Here is a 22,134-nt window from a genome sequence, read left to right as displayed (position 1 = left end):
GCATCCCCGTTTTGGACAATATATCAATATATCGCCCAGCGCTAGTAGGTTGTGTAGAACTAGGTTCCAGTTTGCAAGGAACTTTCAAGGAGACCAAGCTTGGTAGCGCAAGCAGATGCACTTTTTCAACGCGCTGACTTGATTCCTGGATAATTGGGCCACAGCACAGTTCGGACTCTGTTGCCGTTAACATAATGATTAATCCAGCCCAGTCAGACTCTCTTGACCTATGCAGGATTATGTCTTCAAGTACTTCCTTTGCTGCTTTGCAATTATTTTCTCTCTCTCTCTCCTGCTCTTCTTCTTCCAAAACATTGCAGCTCTTGCCTCTTTACAATTTGCATTTAGATTGGCTGCCTGGAGGGAGCAAACTTGGACAGTGAAAGAAGAGGCCAAGCGAGTTCACGGCTCCTTGTGAGATCCTTTGCAATTGGCCCTGCCGTTTTGCGTAAAAAGCCAGTCGCTCTCCTTATTGACAAACATGAAAAGAGTCCATTTCACTTTAATTTCATCCCTGAGAAAGTATTCCTTTTCTTGCAACTGGCTTTTGCTGAAGCAGTAAAGTGAACTTTTGTATTGTGCTCTTGTATTGTTGAGGCATGATTCCAGCTGAGGGCGAACAGCCAGTTTTCTGCTTCCCCTGCAGAGCCCAGAGACGAGCACTTAGCCCTGCAGCGCTGTGGGCTGGGAAATATTTAATACCATGCTTTACGAGCAACACTGCTTTTGACGTGTAAAGATTTACAGTCTTCAGGTAAAGCAAGCACCAGTCTTTATCACTGCCTCTGATGGTATTTGGCTAAAAAGCTGCCTTTTCCTGCAGGGCTGGATTTAAAGGGACGCGGGTGGCACTGTGGGTAAAACCTCAGTGCCTAGGACTTGCCGATCGTATGGTCGGCGGTTCGAATCCCCGCGGCGGGGTGAGCTCCCGTCTTTCGGTCCCAGCTCCTGCCCACCTAGCAGTTCGAAAGCACTCTTAATTAAGTGCAAGTAGATAAATAGGTACCGCTTTCTAGCGGGAAGGTAAACGGCGTTTCCGTGTGCTGCGCTGGCTCGCCAGAGCAGCTTCGTCACGCTGGCCACGTGACCCGGAAGTGTCTCCGGACAGCGCTGGCCTCCGGCCTCTTAAGTGAGATGGGCGCACAACCCTAGAGTCGGACACGACTGGCCCGTACCGGCAGGGGTACCTTTACCTTTACCTGGCCCTATGCTGCGCATATTCCATGCGCAATAAACATGGTAGCCAGAATAATTCGGTGTAGTTCTTCTTCGGCTTGCTTAGCTTTGCCCAATTTTACTCTTCTGTGTGCCTGTGATTATTCCTTGATGGCTATTCTCTGTCTCCACAGTTTGAGGCATTAATGTTTCCAAGTACTGGTTGCTGGGAACCACAGGAGGAGAGAGAGTTTCTCTTGTGTTCGAATCCTGTTTGTGGGTCCCTTCCCGCAGGCATCTGGTTGGCAACTGATAGAAATATCAAACCTATCCATTCTATCAAACCTCTCCATTCTGAAGGAAATCAGCCCTGAGTGCTCACTGGAAGGACAGATCCTGAAGCTGAGGCTCCAAGACTTTGGCCACCTCATGAGAAAAGAAGACTCCCGCCCCCATCTAATCTTCACAACAACCCTATGAGGTGGGTTAGTCCGAGAGGTGACCACTGGCCCAGGGTCACCCAACTAGCTTCATGGCTGAGTGGGGATTCGAACCCTGGTCTCTCAGAGTCCACCAGCCCAGTTCTGTGTCAGGAGAGGATGCCAAACATGGCAGGAAGATTCAGGGACAGGTATTACGTTTGGGAAATGCTTCGCGTTCTTACGTAGCTGCAATATTTTATACTTTCTGGATGTCTCATGGTCATATTATAAAGCAGGTGTATTCTGTGTTATAAATCAGGCCTGAGTTGCAGAGCTTTTTTTAGAGGGGTGGGGAGATCTCTCAGCATCACGCGATCGATCAGGATCGACCAGGGAAGCCCCGCAATCAACCAGTAGATCGCAATTGACCTGTTGGACATGCCATAAATCAAGCACTGTTTTCTTCTTGTTGATTTCCAGTGTCTTTTTTTTTTTTAATGAATAACTAAATTCAGTGTGGCATTTGCAAATTTCTATTCTGGAAGTGTGGCCCAGAGGAAAAAAGGTTGAGAACCACTGCTTACTCTCCTAGATAGCACCTGTAGGTGGTAGGTGTGCAGAGCAGCTGGTGCTATCCTGCATCCCAGACAGTGAAAACAACTTTGTGTCCTTCAGGGTGAAGGATGCTATGTAAGGGCAAACCAGTGGGGACTTATTAAGAGAAGCCTGTGTGCAGAGGTAAAGCCCCGGGCTGGCTGAAAACTTGCTGATGCGAGAGGCTGCTAACTAACCATGTCTGTCTACTGCAGTTGGGAAGCCGGGTCGTCACGGGGCTCTGTTGGTGTCAGCTTGTAGTATATTCATAGCCTGGCAGGGGCAAGCGAATGTCAATTTGCCAGAGACGGTTAGCTCCCTAGGGGGGTCATAAAGAAATTCCAGGAGGAGTGTGATGAGCCCCAGAGTTGCAGGCGGGGGTGAAAGTGGATGGAATTTCAGCATGGGAAAATTGTGAGCTTCGGGGGAAAGGTGGGGGGTGGGATTTCCTGCTGATGACAGGCTGATAGTCTTTGAATGCTAGCACTTGCTATTGGGTGTTCTGCCTCTGAATGCTGGTTGCTGGGAATGCTTGGTTATCTCCCGCTTGGACTACTGCAATGCGCTCTACATGGGGCTACCTTTGAAGGTGACCCGGAAACTACAACTAATCCAGAATGCGGCAGCTAGACTGGTGACTGGGAGCGGCCGCCGGGACCATATAACACCGGTCTTGAAAGACCTACACTGGCTCCCAGTACGTTTCCAAGCACAATTCAAAGTGTTGGTGCTGACCTTTAAAGCCCTAAATGGCCTCGGTCCTGTATACCTGAAGGAGCGTCTCCACCCCCATCATTCTGCCCGGACACTGAGGTCCAGCACCGAGGGCCTTCTGGCGGTTCCCTCACTGCGAGAAGCCAAGTTACAGGGAACCAGGCAGAGGGCCTTCTCTCCATAATAATAATAATAATTAATAATAATAATAATTTATTATTTATACCCCGCCCATCTGGCTGGGCCTCCCCAGCCACTCTGGGTGGCTTCCATAAAAACCAAATATACAGTAAAATATCACACGTTAAAAACTTCCCTGAACAGGGCTGCCTTAAGATGTCTTCTGAATGTCAGGTAGTTGTTTATCGCTTTGACATCTGCTGGAAGGGCGTTCCACAGGGCGGGCGCCACTACCGAGAAGGCCCCCCCCAGTAACCAGTCTAGCTGCCGCATTCTGGATTAGTTGTAGTTTCCGAGTCACCTTCAAAGGTAGCCCCACGTAGAGTGCATTGCAGTAGTCCAAGCGGGAGATAACCAGAGCATGCACCACTCTGGCGAGACAGTCCGCAGGCAGATAGGGTCTCAGCCTACGTACCAGATGGAGCTGGTAAACAGCTGCCCTGGACACAGATTTGACCTGTGCCTCCATGGACAGCTGTGAGTCCAAAATGACTCCCAGGCTGCGCACCTGGTCCTTCAGGGGCACAGTTACCCCATTCAGGACCAGGGAATCCTCCACACCTGCCCGCCTCCTGTCCCCCAAAAACAGTACTTCTGTCTTGTCAGGATTCAACCTCAATCTGTTAGCCGCCATCCATCTTCCAACCCCCTCCAGACACTCACGCAGGACCTTCACCGCCTTCACTTCATGGGACTCTCAAGAGTCTCCTCCAGCACCAGAATTCAGAAGCATCCGTTCTTCGGTGATCAGCCTTCTTTATGGTCCAGCTCCTTCCAACTCTGCAATTCTATAAATCCATTGCTGTGTGCTATGTGCAAATCAGGCCACTGCCTGCATACCTTCAGGTCTGTCGTTCTATCCTTAGGGATGAGAAACCTGCTGTTTAAAAAGCTGAGATCCTCAAGGTATTGAATTCTGCACTTACCCATCTCTGCGCTTTCTCAGTACATTTGTTCGATTGCGAAGACAAGAGTCCTCCCGTCTATAAGGAATGTAGCTACATATTTGGGTCTGCCTCTTCCTTAGCCATTCTCTTCTCCTGTTCACCTCGGCGCTGTGTAAATCAGCACATCTTGAGTCATGGTTTTGAAAATGGGACAGAAACTGGCTGCCAGCTATTGAACAGCTGGGCCCTTGCTTAATAAGCCTAAATTGGAAGGGTGATGCATCTGCCTTCGACACAGAACTGCACGCTTTTAACATCTTCAGAAATGTCTGTAAAGAACGCAGAGCCTGAGTGGAAGGGCTTTTTTTAATTAAAAAGAAAATGGCTCTATTTTTGAGGTTCCAGGGACACTGTGAGCACTGTGTAAAAATGCCAACATATTGATTTCCTCTCTGTGTGTGTGTGTGTGTTACTTGCCTGGTGTCCCAGATCTTGGAAGCAACTGCAATTGGTTTATCTGTGTGCAAGACAAGCTGAACGCCCCTTTAAAAACGATGATGTATTCTGTCAGTGATGTTGTTTCTCACGCAAAGTACATGTTCACTTTTGGGGCTGTGTAATGGATTTCTTTTGAGTTGAGAAACAAGGGCATGGCCGTATCATCCAGCAACTTGTTTCTCCACTGTCCGTGGCCAACTGGGTGCTTTCAGGAAGTCCACACAAACGTGTTGCATGAAGGTAACAGACAAGCAACTGGGGATGTTGTCTGGATATGTTTCGTAGGCGGTGTTGATGCGAAACTATTTGCTTGCACTAGCAAAGCCCAAACAACGGGAAACTCAGGAGCCCCAGAAACGTGGAACTGAACTGCTTCCCATGTTCCTTTCCAATCCTTTCTTGTCCTTGTTCTTAGATGCTTGTGTGTGTTTGCAAAAAAGGACAAAATCTGACCCTTGAGTGCCCTGAGAAGTGTTGGCAGGGGATGGATTCTTGCTGCGCAGCCTCTAGTTTTCCCAAGGAAGGTTTAAGCTTAAAAGGAAGAGCGAAAGCTGGGAAAGGGGAGAAGAGTCCTTGGTGTTGGAAAACTCCCTTAAGCGAAATGAGGATTCCCATTATGGCATGTGGAATAAGCGGGACTCCTTATATAGGCGATACACAGGGTGACCCTCAAAAGGAGCTCTGAGAAAAATCTTACCTTGCCCTGGCCATTTTTACCCCACTTCTCACGAGTAGAAGCCTAATGGCCTTGGCCCAGTATACCTGAAGGAACATCTCCACCCCCATTCATTCAGCCAGACGCTGAGGTCCAGCGCCGAGGGCCTTCTGGCGGTTCCCTCCTTGCGAGAAGCGAGGTTACAGGGAGCCAGGCAGAGGGCCTTCTCGGTGGTGGCACCCACACTGTGAAACGCCCTCCCATCAAATGTCAAGGAAATAAGCAACTATCTTACTTTTAAAAGACACCTGAATGCAGCTCTGTTTAGGGAAGTTCTTAATGTTTGGTGTTTTCTGGTGTTTTTAATATTCTGTTGGGAGCTGCCCAGAGTGGCTGGGGAAACCCAGCCAGATGGGCGGGATATAAATAATAAATTATTATTCTTTTTATTACAGTGGTACCTCAGGTTAAGTACTTAATTCGTTCCGGAGGTCAGTTCTTAACCTGAAACTGTTCTTAACCTGAAGCACCACTTTAGCTAATGGGGCCTCCTGCTGCCGCTGCACGATTTCTGTTCTCATCCTGAAGCAAAGTTCTTAACCCGAGGTACTATTCCTGGGTTAGCGGAGTCTGTAACCTGAAGTGTATGTAACCTGAAGTGTATATAACCCGAGGTGCCACTGTATTAGAGGAGTTGCATTGGTACAGGTTAGCATCAGGCTTGATGAATGACCCTTGAGTGAGATACTGTTGTACCTTGGCGCTCGAACGGACCCTGTTCCGGAAGTCCGGTCGACTTCCGAAAACATTTGAAAACCTAGGTGCAGCTTCTGATTGGCTGCAGGAGCTTCCTGCACCCAATCGGAAGCCACGTTGGACGTTTGGGTTACGAAGAACGTTCGCAAACCAGAACACTCACTTCCGGGAGTGTTTGGGAGCCAAAATGTTTGAGTCGCAAGGCATTCGGGATCCAAGATACGACTATATTCAGGTCTTGTGCAAGAGGGAAGCTGCACCAAAGGTGGAAAGGAGAAAACCCTTCTAGTGGAGGTTAAGGGGTGATATGATAGCCATGTTCAAATATATAAAAGGATGTCACATAGAGGAGGGAGAAAGGTTGTTTTCTGCTGCTCCAGAGAAGCGGACACGGAGCAATGGATCCACACTACAAGAAAGAAGATTCTACCTAAACATTAGGAAGAACTTCCTGACAGTAAGAGCTGTTTGACAGTGGAATTTGCTGCCAAGGAGTGTGGTGGAGTCTCCTTTTTTGGAGGTCTTTAAGCAGAGGCTTGACAACCATATGTCAGGAGTGCTCCGGTGGTGTTTCCTGCTTGGCAGGGGGTTGGACTCGATGGCCCTTGTGGTCTCTTCCAACTCTATGATTCTATGATCTCTTTCTGGGATGGGATGCTGTAAACCTCTTTTTATTCTGCTGGGCTTTTGAGTTTGTTTTGAATTCCTCTTTTCTGCTTGATTGTGTTTTAATGGCTCTGTTTTGAATCTCCCTGTTTTTATTGCATTTGTGTTTTTATGGTTGTGAGTTGCCTAGAGGACCTTTTTAATTTTTTTAGGGTGTGGCATAAATGATTTTATAAATAAAAAATGCCAAAGTGATGGATTGGAGAAGGTTCCTGCTCATTGAAGAAGGCGGCTATTGCGGTATTATATGGGGAAGGGGGAATAAAGTGCGGCAGCGACTACTCTCCAGGGCTGGCATGTTGGAAGGGCAGCTGTGGGATAATTCTGCAGACAGGGATTGGTTTGCAACCAACAACCAACTAGGCTGAAAGTGCGTAAATGGTCCATGTGAACTTCATGGCTGCGTGGAACAAGCTTCCCAGCCTTGGTCTGTCACTCTGACCACTGTACCATAGAATCATAGACCTGAAGAGTTGAAAGGGACCCCTGGAGGTCATCCATTCCAACCCCCTGCACTGCAGGAATCTCAACTACAGCATCCATGACAGGTGGTCCTCCAACCTCTGCTTAAAAACCTCCAGTGAAAAACCTTTCCATGGTTGAAGAGCTCTTACTCTCAGAACGTTGAAACAAAATTTAAAAAAATCCCTTCCAGTAGCACCTTAGAGTTTGTTATTGGTATGAAGAAGAAGAAGAGAAGAGTTTGGATTTGATATCCCGCCTTTCACTCCCTTTAAGGAGTCTCAGAGCGGCTCACATTCTCCTTTCCCTCCCCCCCCCACGACAAACACTCTGTGAGGTGAGTGGGGCTGAGAGACTTCTAAGAAGTGTGACTGGCCCAAGGTCACCCAGCAGCTGCATGTGGAGGAGCGGAGACGCGAACCCGGTTCCCCAGATTACGTGACTACCGCTCTTAACCACTACACCACACTGGCTCTCACTTGCAAACCTGTAATAGAATTTGAACGATATTAAAAAAACGATACCAGACTGGCTCAAAGGAGTCTCAAAGCGGCTCACAATCTCCTTTCCCTTCCTCCCCCACAACAAACACTCTGTGAGGTGAGTGGGGCTGAGAGACTTCAAAGAAGTGTGACTGGCCCAAGGTCACCCAGCAGCTGCATGTGGAGGAGCGGGGAAGCGAACCCAGTTCCCCAGATTACGAGACTACCGCTCTTAACCACTATGCCACACTGGCTCTATGAGCTTTCGTGTGCATGCACACTTCTTCAGATACACTGTCAGAACGTTTTCCCTGATGTTTAGTCAGCCGTTGGTTCGAGTCCTACCTTCCAGAGCAGGAGAAAAGAAGCTCACTCCATCTTCCTTAAGATATTTGAAGATGGCTATCACATCTACATGGGACGTGGGTGGCGCTGTGGTCTAAACCACTGAGCCTAGAGCTTGCCCATCAGAAGGTCGGTGGTTCGAATCCCCGCGATGGGGTGAGCTCCCGTTGCTCGGTCCCAGCTCCTGCCCACCTAGCAGGACCCCACGTCAAAGTGCGAGTAGATAAATAGGTACTGCTCCTATGTTTCCGTGTGCTGCTCTGGTTCGCCAGGAGCGGCTTAGTCATGCTGGCTACTTGACCCGGAAGCTGTAAGCCGGCTCCCTCGGCCAATAAAGTGAGATGAGCGCCGCAACCCCAGAGTCGTCTGTGACTGGACCTAACAGGCAGGGGTCCCTTTACCTTTACCACATCTACTGTCAGTCTCCTCTTTTCCAGGGTAAACATATTCAGCTTCTGTATAGTACATTGGTCTCAGTATGAAGATTGGTGCAGCTCTTCCTTAAATTAGGCTTCTAGCCCTTATGAAGTAATGAAACATGCAGTTTTGATTTCTCGGTGAAGGACGCTGAACTAAGCCAATGGAGGACATCTTGCTAGGTGAAATAAAGGCTGTTCAGATTTCGATTGTGCAGAATATGTGGGCAGTCTTAATTCTAGGTTGCCGGCAGCCTGAGAAAAGAATCGAGGATTTTATCTCATTAATAGGGTGGCAGGAGAGGAGTAAATGCCACCCAGGAAAGTGATGGTTTCATTTGCTCCTTATTGGAAAGTGAAGCAGTTCCCATCGTTTCAGGATTACAAGGGCTTCTGTAAGGATGGAAGGGAACAATTGGGTCAAGAGGCTTTTTAACAAAAAAAATATATTAGGGATTAGCAATGGATCAGGCATCTGAAACTGGGCTGAAACAAAGCAAGAATCCCGTCTAGCATGCTCAAACCCGCTGTGCAACTAAGCTCTGCTTAGCAGTCCCATCAACAACTCTCTGTGCTGGGGTCAGTTGATTAGCTATCAAGGGAGGGTTTAGGCAAGTAGGAGAGTTTGGGAATCTAAGGTAAAGGTAAAGGGACCCCTAACCATTAGGTCCAGTCGTGGCCGACTCTGGGGTTGGGGCGCTCATCTCGCTTTATTGGCCGAGGGAGCTGGCGTACAGCTTCCGGGTCATGTGGCCAGCACGACTAAGCCGCTTCTGGCGAACCAGAGCAGTGCACGGAAATGCCGTTTACCTTCCCACTGGAGTGGTACCTATTTATCTACTTGCACTTTGACGTGCTTTCAAACTGCTAGGTTGGCAGGAGCAGGGACCGAGCAACCGGAGCTCACCCCGTCGCGGGGATTCGAACCGCCGACCTTCTGATCCACGGCTGTGCTGGCTAGGGCTGATGGAAGTTGAAGTTCAAAACAGGCTGAGGGCACCAGGTTGGGAAAGGCTGGGCTTTAGATATGGCTGGGCTTCCGTAGCTCTGAACTTTGCAATCCCAACCGAATCTCCTAATCTTCCTCTCTCCCTGCCCCTCAGAGCTTATCCTTCAAAAGCAGTCTGCACTATCTCTTTGTCCAAATCCAGTTGGTTGCAAAGGCGGCGAGAAATAAATTGTAAAACCCTGTGTTGAAAAATGGATCTCTGCTCTTGTTGCTTGGCAAAACAGTTCTAGACGTGGTGAGTGAATTCTGAGGCCAGGGTATTGCCTCTGTTCTGCGGAAGAGCATTTGCGGTGCTTGATGGATTGTGTATCTGCTTAGGGAAAAAGACAAAAACGCTTTTCCTCCACTTGCCGGGTCAACGATTTGTGCATCAAACACCCCAGCCCCTTTTTCTGACACAGTACATACAGCTGTAAATATTGTCTCTCCAAATTCCTAGCATTTTGCTGGGGTTTTTGTTGTTGCAGTCCGAGCCTGTTGCCTGCCTGTTCTCTGACTCATCGTTTAATATCAGTTCTTCTGGCTTGGGGGAGCTTTGTGGGCTGGCTAAACATATGGAGACTTTTTGCCACCGTTAATCTAAAGACCCCAAACTGATGTGTCCACCATCAAAGGCATGGCCTGCTTCCATGCACTTACTGGAGTAATGCTGAAATAGGATAAAAAGGGATTGGGCGTTGGCTTCTGTTGCGAAACAGTGATTAAATCAGAGATATGTCTCTAGTGTTAAGAGGAGCTTCCAGAGAAAGGAACAAATGGATATGTGTTGTTTCTGAAATCGGAGAAGGAAATTTAGCGCTGCTTGAAGTTGCTAATGGGCTTCTACAGGCATTCTATAGATCTCATTTGGACTTCAGGCAGAGTATTTATTTGAATTTATTTCATAAAATTTACAAACTGAATTGATGGATTGTAAAATTAATAATAATTTCTCAAAGCTGTTTGCAAAGAGAACAAAATTATAAAATTATCAGTAGAAGCAACCCTTTCAAATATTTGAAAGCTAAAGCCAGCAATAAACTCAAAGCAAATTAAAGCATACATCAGCATTCTACATGTCTGGGTAGGCTTGTCTGAACAAGAACGATTTTAGCAGGCGCCGAAAAAGAGGTCAGTGAAGACCTGATGCCAATAGGCAGGGAGTTCCAGAGGTACACATTATGACTTGTCTCGTAATATAGGCTGCTTCTCAACATTTGCAAAAATTACGAGGCAATAAATAAGTTTATATGTATCATAGTATTTTAATATTCTTTTGGAAGCCGCCCAGAGTGGCTGGGGAAACCCAGCCAGATGGGCGGGGTATAAATAATATATTATTATTATTATTATTATTATTATTATTATTATTATTATTATTATTATTATATATTTAAAATCTAACTGGAGTTGTGTGTGTGTGTGTGTGCGCGCACACACACACACACACACTGACAAAGTGTTCTTTATAAGCAAAAGAGGGTGAAACAGCACTGAGGGATGTTCTGTAACTTCAGTGGATGACGAAGAAGAGTTTGGATTTGATATCCTGCTTTATCACTACCCTAAGGAGGGATGCGGGTGGCACTGTGGTCTAAACCACAGAGCCTAGGGCTTGCCAACCAGAAGGTCGGCGGTTTGAATCCCTGCGACGGGGTGAGCTCCCGTTGCTCGGTCCCTGCTCCTGCCCACCTAGCAGTTCGAAAGCACGTCAAAGTGCAAGTAGATAAATAGGTACTGCTCCAGCGGGAAGGTAAACGGCATTTCCGTGCGCTGTTCTGGTTCGCCAGAAGCGGCTTAGTCATGCTGGCCACATGACCCGGAAGCTGTATGCCAGCTCCCTCGGCCAGTAAAGCGAGATGAGCGCCGCAACCCCAGAGTCGGCCACGACTGGACCTAACGATCAGGGGTCCCTTTACATTTACCTTTAAGGAGTCTCAAAACAGCTAACAATCTCCTTTCCCTTCCTCCCCCACAACAAACACTCTGTGAAGTGAGTGAGGCTGAGAGACTTCAGAGAAGTGGGACTAGCCCAGGGTCACCCAGCAGCTGCATGTGGAAGAGCGGGGAAGCGAACCCGGTTCACCAGATTATGCGACTACCGCTCTTAACCACTACACCACACTGGCTCTCATGAGATGGGCAGGGATGTTGAACACCCCTCTCCCCACTGCTTACCACTTCCCTCCCCCCCCTTATTTCTTAGCCTGGCTCTGGAGCAGGAAGAGGCGGTTTTCTGGGGAATGTAGGTATAGGATGGAGGGACCCTACCCACAACCTCTCACCTGCTTCTCTGTTCGAAAAAGCTGCTCTCCCCACTTCGGCACACAGCGCCATCAGTGTGCATAGTTTGCTTATCAGAGTTATTTTGAGCTAGGAGATACAGAAGGGAGGAGATCTCACCAAAGGAATGTAGATTAGGTATTCATTCTTTCAACAGCTGCTAGATTGGCTGTTGTGTTAAATACTGAAAATCCAGGAGAGGCTTATCGGTGGGGGGGAAATACTTGCACAATGCGTGGGAGATTTTTTTTATGTATATAATGGGAAGGAAACTCTTCATTCCATGAAGCTGAAGGGAGCGCATGTGAGAGAAAGCATTTTTTTATAATTCCAAACTGGGCACTTTCCTTCCTGGAACGGGAGATGGTTACAATTTAGAATCACAGAATTGTAATAATAATAATAATTTATTATTTATACCCCGCCCATCAGGCTGGGCTTCCCCATCCACTCTGGGCCACTTTGGGTGGCTTCCAACAAAATATCAAAATACCATAATGCATCAAACATTAAAATCTTCCCTAAACAGGGCTGCCTTCAGATGTCCTTTAAAAGTCTGGTACTTGTTCTCTTTGACGTCTGGTGGGAGGGTGTTCCACAGGGCGGGTGCCGCCACTGAGAAGGCCCTCTGCCTGATTCCCTGTAACTTGGCTTCTCGCAGGGAGGGAACCGCCAGAAGGCCCTCGGCGCTGGACCTCAGCGTCCGGGCAGAATTATGGGGGTGGAGACGCTCCTTCAGGTATACTGGACCGAGGCCATTTACGGCTTTCAAGGTCAGCACCAACACTTTGAATTGTGCTCGGAAACGTACTGGGAGCCAATGTAGGTCTTTCAAGACCAGTGTTATGTGGAGTTGGAAGCAACCCAGAGAGTCATCGAGTCCAATCCCCTGCAATGTAGGAATCTCAACTAAAGCATCCACATGACAGATGGCTAGCCAACCTTCTCCAAGGAAGGAGAGTCCACAGTCTCCCGATGGTGTCCATTCCACAGACGGACAGCTCTTGCCGTCAGAAAGTTCTTCCTGATGTTGAGTTGGGGGTGTCCTTTCTCGTAACTTGACTTCGTTGGTTTGAGTCCTACCTTCCAAAGCAGCACATAACAAGCTGGCTCCGTCCTCCATGGGGTAGCCCTTCACATTTTTGAAGATGGCTCTCATATCCCCTCTTCTCCAGGCTAAACATATTTTAAAAGTACAGTTAATAATAATAATAATTTATTATTTATACCCCACCCATCTGGCTGAGTCTCCCCAGCCACTCTGGGCAGCTCCCAGTCAAGTGTTAAAAACAATACAGCATTAAATATTAAAAACTTCCCTGAACAGGGAAGATGTCTTTTAAAGATAAGATAGCTGCTTATTTCCTTCACATCTGAAGGGAGGGCATTCCACAGGGCAGGTGCCACTACCAAGAAGGCCCTCTGCCTGGTTCCCTGTAACCTCACTTCTCGCAGGGAGGGAACTGCCAGAAGGCCCTCAGCGCTGGATCTCAGTGTCCAGGCTGAACAATGGGGATGGAGATGCTGCTTCAGGTATATAAGACCAAGGCCATTTAGGGCTTTAAAGGTTAGCACCAACACTTTGTGCTTGGAAACGTACTGGGAGCCAATGCAGTTCTCTTAGTTATCATTAGAATGGTTTATTTTTGCCCTAAATGCTTTCTTGCTCAGAGTTTGTGGTTGCTTTGCATCTTAAATGTAAAGGTACCCTTGAACATTAGGTCCAGTCACAAACGACTCTGGGGTTGCGGTGCTCATCTCACTCTATAGGCTGAGGGAGCCGGCGTACAGCTTCTGGGTCATGTGGCCAGCATGACTAAGCTGCTTCTGGCGAACCAGAGCAGCGCATGGAAACGCCCTTTACCTTCCCACCGGAGCGGTACCTATTTATCTACTTGCACTTTGATGTGCTTTCGAACTGCTAGGTTGGCAGGAGCAGGGACTGAGCCAATGGGAGCTCATCCCATCGCGGGGATTCAAACTGCCGACCTTCTGATCGGCAAGCCCTAGTCTCTGGTTTAACTCACAGCGCCACCCGCGTCCCATGCGGATTTGCATCTTAAGCATGTATTAAGCATCCTCGTCATTGGGAAATGCACTTGGTGGAGGTTCTGTGTGGGTTTTTCTATTCCACAGGCCATTATTATCTCCACCATGTTCTTCCATTACTGTTCAAGCAGCCCAAATGCTGACTCACTCTAGTTGCCATGTGTTTATCTGTACATGTATGTGTGTGCCTATCAACTGACTTCAGACAATACTACTTTCTCTAGCTTTCCTTCATTATCTCCCCTTTTTTTAACTCTTCTTGCAGCTGATCCTGTTGATAATCTGTAAAATTCTGTTTCTGGTGGGAAATCTGGACATTAAAAGTTTTTCCAGCGTTTCATCCGGTGGACGGATTGGAGGCTCTTTTTGGGTTGCAGGCTGGTCACAAAATTGAGGTAAGGTGAAATTCTGTGTCTTAAGTGAGCTGGTTTATTTGCAGCATCTGTCTTTATGCAAAAATGAGATTGACTTTTTTGGTCCGCTACATCCCCATGAGAAGAAGTCACATACAAATAATGAAATGCATATTTGCAAAAATAATAATAATTGATTTTCTATTGATTAACAGCAAATCTACCCTGCTAAAGTACAGTGGTACCTCAGGTTAAGTACTTAATTCGTTCCGGATGTCCATTCTTAACCTGAAACTGTTCTTAACCTGAAGCACCCCTTTAGCTAATGGGGCCTCCCGCTGCCACCACACAATTTCTGTTCTCATCCTGAAGCAAAGTTCTTAACCTGAAGCACTATTTCTGGGTTAGCGGAGTCTGTAACCTGAAGCATATGTAACCTGAAGCGTATGTAACCCGAGGTACCACTGCTACTTGCTTGCATTCCCTCTGTTACCCAAAGGTGGATCCACTGTTTCCTGCAACTACTGTTGCATTAAAGAGCCCACTTATAGTATATTTTGAAACCATTAATAATATTTTTTTATTTTCTTCTTTGGCAATCATTCGAAGCCAAGTAAGATTGTCTTCCATAAACACGGTTTTAACAGTGAGTCCGTAAGTGACTGTGGAGGCCAATTGTGGATCCACATGTCCTTCCACAGTGGGGATATTGATTTCCGGGTGGGAGTGGATCACGGTGTGGATTTGCCAAGCGTGCCTTCCTCTTAGCACGTTTCTTCCTTGTGTCCTGAGTTCAAATGTCTTCAAAGTCCATGACACCTTTGGTAAAGGCTGTTCTCCAACTCTAGCGCTCGCAGACAAGTGTTTCCCAACTGTTAGTGTCTATACTACATTTTTTTAGATTTGCCTTGAGACAGTCTTTAAACCTCTTTTGTTGATCAACAGCATTACACTTTCCATTTTTAAGTTCGGAATAGCTTTGGAAGACGATAATCAGGCATCCAAACAACATGTCCAGTCCACAGGTGAACTAATACCAGTGTACTGAAAGAAGCAAAGATCATCAGTGTTGAAACAACTTGGTTGGACTGGGCATGTTGTCTTTTTTTTATTTAGACCCTCTTGGACAACTGATTGGAAAGGTTAATATATTAGCTTAATATCCCACCTTGTTTGCATGACGATACCCATAGTTTTGCGGTTGGCAGGCAGGTGAAAGCAGTGTTTGAAATTCTCCAGGCGCCAGGGGTGTTTTGCTACTGGTGCGAGTCCAGTACTTTCTAGAGATTTCTGGGTGCCAGGTTGCAAACTGACATCTCCATCGAGCCAGATGGCTTGTGCACAGCAAAAGACATGCGAAAGTCCTTAGTTAATACCATTTCCACTGGGTGTGTTTCTCGCTTCTTGCCTAGTGGGACAAGTGAATTGTTTAAGGCAGTGTTTCCCAACCGGTGTTCCGCGGCACACTAGTGTGCCGCCGAACATTGCCTTGTGTTCCGTGGGAGGGAGACGGGCGAGTCGGGCGGCGAGAGGCGGGGCGGCGGCGGCGAGCACACGCGGGGCGGCGAGCGAGCGAGCTCCCACATCCCATCGCCGCTCGCTTCGGCCGGCCTACTGGAGGAAGGCGCGAAAACCCGGCGGGCTTTTGGGTGGGCGCCAAGCAAGAAAGGCGGGAAGGCTCTGGTCCCTCCCCTCCCGGCGGGGCTCCCGCACGCACCTTTCTGCGCCGCCGCGTCCCGCCTGAGCAGCAACAGGAGGAGGAGGAGGGAGGCCAGCGTCGGCCGGGTCCCCCGGGGGAGCGGGCGCTCCGGGCTGCTCACCATACCCCGCGTCTCGGGCGCAGCAGCCGGCAGTCCGAATGCATCCCGAGCCGCGCTGCTCTCGCCTTGCCTCCTTCTTCGCGCCTCCTCCCGGCTCGCGCGCCGTCCCTGCGCGGATCCGTCCAGCCTCCGGCCGCCGCCGCCGCCCCCTCCTCTTCCTCTCCTTCCCCCACCCACCAACCCGCACGGCGCGCTCCCACCGCCCCCGATGGGCGCAACCACTTCCGGGTCCGCTGCAGCCGCCCCTTCCCCGCCTCCGGCAGCCGAAAGTCCCCCAGCGGAGCCCGTCTGGCCGCTCCCCCCGCTCCCTGCCCACCTCCCGGAGTTGAGGCGCCCTCTTTCGTTGCTTCGCGGGGAGGGAAAAAACTTTAACTTTTGTGCGTCCCTCCCGGCGTGACGCTGCGCGCTGACGTCACGGGGCGGGGCTTTAATGGTGGTGTGCCGCGAGATTTTTTTCCGGCAAACAGGTGTGCCGTTGCCCAAAAACGTTTGGGAAACACTGGTTTAAGGTGACCCAGAAACTACAACTAATCCAGAATGTGGCAGCTAGACTGGTGACTGGGAGTGGCCGCTGAGACCACATAACACCAGTCTTGAAAGATCTACACTGGCTCCCAGTACGTTTCCGAGCACAATTCAAAGTGTTGGTGCTGACCTTGAAAGCCCTAAGTGGCCTTGGCCCAGTATACCTGAAGGAGCATCTCCACCCCCATTGTTCTGCCCGGATGCTGAGGTCCACCTCTGAGGGCCTTCTGGCGGTTCCCTCACTGTGAGAAGCCAAGTTACAGGGAACCAGGCAGAGGGCCTTCTCGGTGGTGGCGCCCGCCCTGTGGAACGCCCTCCCACCAGATGTCAAAGAGAACAACAACTACCAGACTTTTAGAAGACATCTGAAGGCAGCCCTGTTTAGGGAAGCTTTTAATGTTTGATGTATTACGGTATTTTAATATTTTGTTGGAAGCCACCCAGAGTGACTGGGGAAACCCAGCCAGATGGGTGGGGTATAAATGATATATTATTATTGTTGTTGTTGTTGTTGTTGTTGTAGGCACGAGATACAGCCAAGCAATGTAGCTGAAATCATAGAATCATAAAATTGTAGCGTTGGAAGGGACCCTGGCGAACAGGCATTCCATTGCGGTGACCGCAACCCAGGTCTAAGGTGCCATTTGGCACCTAGCTTATGTATCTGAGTTTCTAGCACAGGTGGGAAGCCATGGTTAGCTTGGCTTGGCTTGTGGGGAGGTACATGCTGCTCATTCATATCATGGCTTCTTATTTGTAGGAAACTTGATCAGAGAGAATGGGAAGGCAAGTGAGCATTGATGATGGGAAAGAGGTGGTCTTCAAGGTACTTGGGAAGCGATTTGGGAATGTACCAAAATGATGAAGAGATGTGCAAAGGTGAAAGTTTAAGCAGCCAGCGCAGGGACAGGAGGACTTGGGAAGCAGCAGCCAGACTTTGTAATTGTTTTGATGCAGACTTCATAATGATTCCTGCTAATGCTATTATACTAAATTTTTTTGGACTTAACTGTGCCAGGATACCCTATAAAACTTTAGGGGTGACATGGGGCTCTTCTCTGCTAAGGTTTAAGTTCCTACTTACCTGTTTTGTTCATATATATTTTTGTTGTTTTTCATGAGGCTAAGATGGTTGGACGGCGCCTTGTACGCCTCCTTCCGGCGACTCCTGCAGCCAAGTTGGCTTTAAACTTATTGCTGTGCTTTCCTTTGGACCCACGTCTACCTCCATAGACTTGTGCCCTGGGGAGGCCACTGAGGTGCTCTCTAGCCTGCTTCTGAGCTGGTGCCACCAAGTTAAATATCATCTGCAGATGTTTTGTAGTTGACTTTTTGGAAAGGAAATGGTTTCCTTCTCTGTGTTGTTATGAAAAGGGGTTGGTTTCTTTTTTTGATGGAATTGCAAACTTGGTGGATTAGTGGAATGCTGTGGACATAGTGTATCTTGATTTCAGTAAGGCTTTGGACAAAGTCCCTCATGATATTCTCGTGAGGAAGCTGGTAAAATGTGCATTGAACGAGGTGACTATTGGGTGGATTTGTAGCTGATTGACCGAACCCAAAGATCTAGTTACAGGTAGGCAGCCGTGTTGCTCTGCCATAGTCGAAACAAACAAACAAACATTCCTTCCTTTGAAGCTACAAACATGAGTCTGACCAAACTGCGGGAGGCAGTGGAAGACAGGAGTGCCTGGCGTGCTCTGGTCCACGGGGTCACAAAGAGTCGGACACGACTAAATGACTAAACAACAAAAAGTCCTCATGGCTGCGGGTATAAGGCTGACAATTACATTGGCTGCCTAGGAAATTTTCAGAAGTACTAAAGTGTGTGAGAGCATGACATTCGGGGATAAGGTGGTGAGGTGTTGTTGCTCAACGTAGCTTTTCCTCTCTCGCCACAACCAGTGAAACTGGGTGAATTTTGCAGGGTGTTTCGACCGATCGCCTTTCTGCTCTGCTGTTTTGGTGATAACTTTTTCCTCCTCCTCGTGGAGAGATGGAGGCTCATTTATATTCATTGGGCTTGAAATTGCTGTGATAAATAGAGGTTACTGGCGTTCTTATGAGCTGGCCTGACTGCTTCCTGGGGTCTGCAGTAGGCTGAATTCCTACGAAACTCCTTCTGCTTTTGTTCCTTTCCTTTTTCCTGCCTGCTTCGGAGCTCATTAGAGCCCACCTACCACACCTTTGAACAGAACGCGGAGACCATGGGGACAGAATAGGAAACTGCACCCTGGAGGGCCCAGTGACTTTGGACAATAACCTCAACTTCCCACGGCAGTTTTCCATTGTCTGAAGTAATTTTTGATTGAACAGGAGGAATAACGGTCAAGTGGTGCGTGGTGGGTTGCCCCCGAAACCTTTTGCCATTGCTTGTTACATTTTGATGGGAATGCCAATTTAGATTGGGGGATAGCAAGGCCACCCACCACCCATTTTCCATATCTTCTTCCTTGGCTCCAGACGTAACGGCCAGTTGGAAGACAAACAGGGCTATTCTGGAAGTTGCAACTACACCTGACCTGCCTTACTGATTAGGAGACCTCCGTAAGTGGATGAAAACATTAGCAGGATTTTAATAACACTTGTAACAATTACTATGGATAATATAGACAGATACAGTCATACCTCATGTTACGTCCGCTTCATGTTACGTTCTTTCAGGTTACATCCCATGGCGACCCAGAAGCACCGGAAAGGGTTACTTCTGGGTTTCGCCGCTTGCGCATGCGCAGAAGCGCAAAATGATGTCACACACATGTGCAGAAGCGGCGAATCGCAACCCACGCATGCGCAGACGCCTCACTGTGGGTTCCGTTCTTTTCATGTTGCGAACGGGCCTCTGGAACGGATCCCGTTCGCAACCAGATGTACCACTGTACAAAAATACGGACTATGAAACAACGTGCAGTTGAAAATCATGACAATGAGACCCATGGAGGGAATGGGGGAAAGTCTAGAGATTCAGAGAAATCTCTAAATGTGGGTATTTTGGGGGGTATTACAGTGGTACCTGTGGTTGTGAACAGGATCCGTTCCGGAGACACGTTTGCAACATGAAAAGAGTGCAACCCGCAGCGGCGCATCTGCACACGCGCAGGTTGCGATTTGCCGCTTCTGCGCATGTGTGTGACATCATTTCGCGCTTCTGTGCATGAGTGAGTGGCGAAACCTGGAAGTAACCCTTCTCGGTACTTCCGGGTTGCCGTGGGACGTAACCTGAAAGAACGTAACATGAGATATGACTGTATTATAATTTTGCACTTGTAAAATCAAATTAAAATTATTTTCAAAATTGCAAAAAAGAAAGAAAGAAAGAAGAACTGCCTTCCTGAAAAAGCAGCCCTGTTCAGATACTTTTTAAAAATAAAAATGGAGTGCTCTTCACTGCACAGCAACACGAGCTTTCTCAGAGTGCACATTTGGGGATTGACCTAGGAGGAAACAAGAATAGCCAATCTCAGTGGGGATAGTGTGTTGATGTGGTACAGAATGCTGACGTTGCACCGTGGGATCTGTGGGGGGGAAATAACATGAAAAGGAGAGGATGTGTAGCTGGGGTCTTTTACTGTTGGCCTGAGGGTTTGATGGGAAAGCCATGGATTCTCTAATGCATGGATTTGTGGGGTGTGGGAGAGTGTTGAGCTTTGACATCGGATCCAGGCCAAGTAAGATGACCGGGGGAGCGGGAAGGGGCAGATTTCAATGCAGTGGAAGTAAAAGATTCTCCTGGGCAGCATGAATGTGAGGAAAGGGAAATGGCACGGCCTCTTCTCTCTGTAATTCCCCCCCAGGGTGTCGTACAATGCACTCTCTCGCTTCCGCAGGATATCCTATTGTAGATCCCAGGGGCCTTCGTTCTGTACGGCTTGGAATGCCCTCTGTAGGGCATTTCTCCCAGGTGTCAGGCCTGCTGCCAAAACTCCCCTGGATCAGATCTGAGAATCGAGCAGAACCCCCACGAGCAAAGTAGACTCTCCTCCCTACCCCAAGCTCAGTTTATCCAAAGAAATATATCGGAAGGAGCGTCTCCACCCTGGACACCGGGGTCTACCTCCGAGGGTCTTCTGGTGGTTCCCTCCCTGCAAGAAGTGAGGTGACAGGGGGCCAGGCAGAAGAGGGCCTTCTCGGTGGTGGTGCCTGCCCTGTGGAATGCCCTCCCACCAGATGTCAAGAAAATTAACAACTACCTGACTTTTAGAAGACACCTGAAGGCAGCCCTGTTTAGGGAAGTTTTTAATGTTTGATGTTTTATCGCGTTTCTAATATTCTGTTGTGAGCCGCCCAGAGTGGCTGGGGAAACCCAGCCAGATGGGCGGGGTATAAATAATAAATTAGCATTATCATCACCATAATCATTATTATTGTCATTATTATTATTATATCCAGTTGGGCTGATCGTTTGTGCTGTTGCTTGGATGTGGGCTCATTTTAGTCCCAAATAGGACTAATTTAGTCAGCTAGCCCTGGTGATCATCTAATGTTTATTGGATGGATTTTTCCCCTCAACTGATTTTTGAATTCTGAATTTATTGTTATTCACGTTTTATACTGTATTTTATGCTGTTTTTTGTTGCATCAATTAAGCGTTTTAAATTTGTTGTTAGCCGCCCCGAGCCCGGTTTTCTGAACCGGGAAGGGTGGGGTATAAATAAAAATTTATTATTATTAATTTATTATTTTGATTGCTTCTTCTCTTGAGTCCTTGTGTAAAAGTAAGGTGACATATGGCTTTGTGTCCTTGGACTGTTCTGTTGGCCTGTGGACATACAAGGGTTAGGTTTGCATTGAGAAAAGAACCCTGACCTCTCTCTGTGTTGTGTTGATTAGATGTTCAGTAGAAGGACACACATTATTCCAAAGGCCTGGTGGAACAGCTCTGTCTTTCAGGCCCTGCGGAAAGATGTCAAGTCCCGCAGGGCCCTAGTCTCTTGGGACAGAGCGTTCCACCAGATCAGAGCCATGGCCAAAAAAGCCCTGGCTCTGGTTGAGGCCAGCCTAACCTCCCTGTGGCCCGGGACCTCCAAGATGTTTTTGTTTGAAGACCGTAAGGTCCTCCGTGGGACATACCAGGAGAGGCGGTCCCGTAGGTATGAGGGTCCTAGGCCATATAGGGCTTTAAAGGTTAAAACCAGCACCTTAAACCTGATCCTGTACTCCACCGGGAGCCTGTGCAGCTGGTATAGCACCGGGTGAATATGATCCCGCGGCGAGGACTAGTCTTAGCCTCCTTCGCAAACATGTCATTCTCTCTGCTGTTCGCCTACCCAGGTGTACGCACTGCGCCAGGAAGCCAGGAATGACTAAAACGATGCTGAAGTGTGGGCACGGCGCCACGGAGACGCCAATGGCGAGAAATGTTGTCTGCCATGCATGCGCTGCGGCAGAGCCAGGAACAGTCGCGGCCCACGGCAGCTCGGCCCCCAGTCGGTTGTGATCCGCGTCCTGCTGTCAGCCCAAAACTAATATCTATAGCAGCGCTGACATGTATTCTTAATGCGATTCTTCCCCCTTGCTCCCATCAACTCGCAGGGATGACAGGAGCTAGCTTGGGACCCGTACCGACTGCGTACGGCTGCACGGCCGGCTTCCCATGCAGAGAGCTCTTGTAATTGGAAAGGCAGGAGAGGATTGCCGCCCCACCAGAGGTTGCGCAGTTGAAGGTCTGGGGTCTCCGCTGGGAAGCATGGCGGAAGGGAAGGAGCGATTGCACCTGCTGTGCTTGTGCGCTTAGAACATGAGCGAGCAGCGCACTGTTGCACTACTGTTCCGCTCGTTGGCCACTGGGGGAATGTGGGATGCTGGACTTAGGCTTTTTGGTTTCTTCTTAAGTTCAGATGAAAACAGAAAAGCATCAGCTCTGATGCAAACCCAGACCCTGTCT

At 48.5% G+C, this 22,134-nt stretch overlaps 1 protein-coding gene across 4 annotated transcripts in view; it reads left to right on the top strand.

Annotated features, from left to right (window-relative positions):
• The window catches only part of EXTL3 (exostosin like glycosyltransferase 3), a 170,071-nt gene that overhangs the window by 50,670 nt on the left and 97,267 nt on the right, over nucleotides 1-22,134 (top strand). For all 4 annotated transcript variants that reach the window (XM_081188493.1, XM_081188494.1, XM_081188491.1 and 1 more), the window contains exon 2: nucleotides 13,818-13,947. The gene's annotated coding sequence lies outside the window, so the exon portion shown is untranslated. The remainder of the gene's footprint in view (nucleotides 1-13,817; nucleotides 13,948-22,134) is intronic.

Source organism: Podarcis bocagei (genome assembly GCF_964188305.1).
Source record: "Podarcis bocagei genome assembly, chromosome: 3".
In the NCBI taxonomy this organism is placed as follows: domain Eukaryota; kingdom Metazoa; phylum Chordata; class Lepidosauria; order Squamata; family Lacertidae; genus Podarcis; species Podarcis bocagei.
Note: the sequence above shows the minus strand (reverse complement) of the source record. Positions and strands in the feature narration are given on the sequence as shown.